General features: G+C 41.2%; 1 non-coding gene across 1 annotated transcript; it reads right to left on the bottom strand.

The window, feature by feature from the left end:
• Positions 1–1,397: 1,397 nt before the first annotated feature.
• Positions 1,398–1,535, bottom strand: LOC116548224. The gene has a single exon (XR_004267356.1). It is a non-coding gene; the product is annotated as a U4 spliceosomal RNA (small nuclear RNA).
• Between the last annotated feature and the right edge of the window lie 967 nt (positions 1,536–2,502).

Raw genomic sequence — 2,502 nt, 5'->3', positions numbered from 1 at the left:
CGCCTCGGCCTCCCAAAGTGCTGGGATTACAGGCTTGAGCCACTGTGCCCAGCCAGGATATTGGTTCTAAATCTACTTTTTGCTTTAAAATATATGGGACTTGGGAGTGGTGGCTGAGAGTGGTGGCTGAGAGCGGTGGCTCACACCTGTCATCCCAGCACTTTGGGAGGCCAAGCCTGGTGGATGACCTGAGGTCAGGAGTTTGAGATCAGCCTGGGCAACATGGTGAAACCCCGCCTCTACTGAAAATAACAAAATGTAGTTGGGCGTGGTGGCTGACACCTGTAATCCCAGCTACTTCACAGGCTGAGGCAGGAGAATCACTTGAACCCAGGAAGCAGAGGTTGCAGTGAGCCAAGATCATGCCACTTGCAAGATTTCACCACTTCACTCCAGCCTGGGCAACAGAGCAAGACTCTCTCTCAAAATAATATATATATATATACACACTTAAATATATATAAATAAATTAAATAGATAAAAATGTATAAAAATATTTTTTTTGCCCAAATTGCCCAATTGCCCAAAGTCCCACATATATATTTATATGTATATTTATTTTTATAAAGTATAAAGTCAGGCTAATAAGTGTGACAACAAATGAGATTAAGACTGTGAACACACTTTGTTATTGTACAACAGTAAACATTGTGAGATATTATTTTTATTACTGGCTCAACTACCAGGTAGAAGTTGGTCAAGTAACAAATGCTTATTGAACCTCTACTGTGTGTCAGGTACCATTTGTATTAGTTTCTATGGCTGCTATGACAAATCACCACAAATTTAGTGGCTTATAAAACACAAATTTATGCCTGGGTGTAGTGGCTCAAGCCTGTAATCCTAGTACTTTGGGAAGTCAAGGTGGGGGGATTGCTTGAGATCAGGAGTTCAAGACCAGCTTGGGCAACATAGCAAGACCCCTTCTCTACAAAAAGTAGCCACACGTGGTGGTGTGTGCCTGCAACCTTTTATAATAAGGGGGTTGACAGACTTGATAGACTTGTGTCTCTCAAATTCTGTAGCACATCAGGGGGACTAAGAAATAGAACCCTGAGGCCAGCAGAGTGGCAGAACAATTGGAGAAAGTTATCTTTCTCTCTACAGGAAAGGGAGGATTTCCTGTAGATTGAAGAGGACAAGGAAAGGCTGGTCTCAAGGAGAAAGTCAACCAGATAAAGAATTACAAAAAGCTTACAAAAGAATGCAACATTCTCACCCCAGCTAAGCAAACACTTTTTCCTCATTTCTCCCCTCAGGAGTGGGAGAGGCTAGTTTATCCTGGTGTGTGGTTACAAATTCTACAATGACACTCTTTGTATTTAGTCTCCCGGGCTGTCCTTTGTTTTCCCCCAAAAATTGTTCAGTTTTTTATTTTATTTTATTTTTTTATTCAGTCTCCGTAGAGACTGTCAGAAATTGCCAATGCCAACTGCATTTCAAGTCATGGCGGGGTATTGGGAAAAGTTTTCAATTAGTAATAATTGCGCCTTGGATAAACCTCATTGGCTAGGATACTGCCACTGTGCAAAGCTTTTCAGTTTTTTTAGAAATAACTTTCTCTTTAAAAAAAAAAAAAAGATAGTAAAAAAAATAGAAATGACTTTCTCTTTGACTGCAAAGATGAATTAAATAAATTTATATACGCAAGTTAGTAAATTAGATATCCAAGCTCTGTGATTATAAAAAGTTTGCATATAAGATTCTTCCTTTTCATAAACAGCCTCACGGAGGTATAATTGACAAACAGTAAACGGCACAAATGTAAAGTGTGCGATTTGATAGTTTTGACATATGTATACATCCATGAAAGTTTTACCACAATCAAGATAATGAGCATATCCACCCACCAGAAACTGGGTGTTGGGGACTGGGGGTGGATATGTTCTCCCTAGGTTTTGACCTCTTATTACCAGCTCACAAATTTGTACTTCACAGTAATGAGACAAGATGAGTCATTCATAAAAAATTTTTCTACAAAAGTAGGCAGAAAAAAAAAAATTCCCACCCACTTGGCAGGTGATCAGTGGCTCATTAACCTAAATCATGTCACCACACTGTCATGTCTTTCTTCATTGTATGCAGGGCTGAGCTGGGATGCAAAGGGCTGGGAAAAGCACCCAGCTGGTGTCCCAGGCCAGCTCTTGGCTGCCTATATGGAAGCAGGAGGGGATTTCTGCCCTCAGTCCCCTGACAGGCCTGCCCTCCAGCAGTCTGTCTTCACTGGGTACCATAGCATTCAGCCAAGGGCTAGTAGGCCTGAGTTTCTTCCTTATCTCTAGCTCATAAATCTTCCCTCTGGTCTAAGAGAAAGAGATACTTATCCCTAATTCTATTTTTTTAAATTATATTTGCAGGCGTGGTGGCTCATCCCTGTAATATCAGCAATTTCGGAGGCCGAGGCAGGTGGATCATTTGAGGTCAGGACTTCAAGACCAGCCTGGCCAACGTAGTGAAACCCTGTCTACTAAAAATACAAAAATTAGCCAGACATGGTGGCAG

Source organism: Sapajus apella, unplaced genomic scaffold (genome assembly GCF_009761245.1).
Source record: "Sapajus apella isolate SASKATOON/1434 unplaced genomic scaffold, GSC_monkey_1.0 scaffold8193, whole genome shotgun sequence".
Classification (NCBI taxonomy): domain Eukaryota; kingdom Metazoa; phylum Chordata; class Mammalia; order Primates; family Cebidae; genus Sapajus; species Sapajus apella.
The sequence above is the reverse complement of the archived record's forward strand: the minus strand, read 5'-3'. Positions and strand labels throughout refer to the sequence as shown.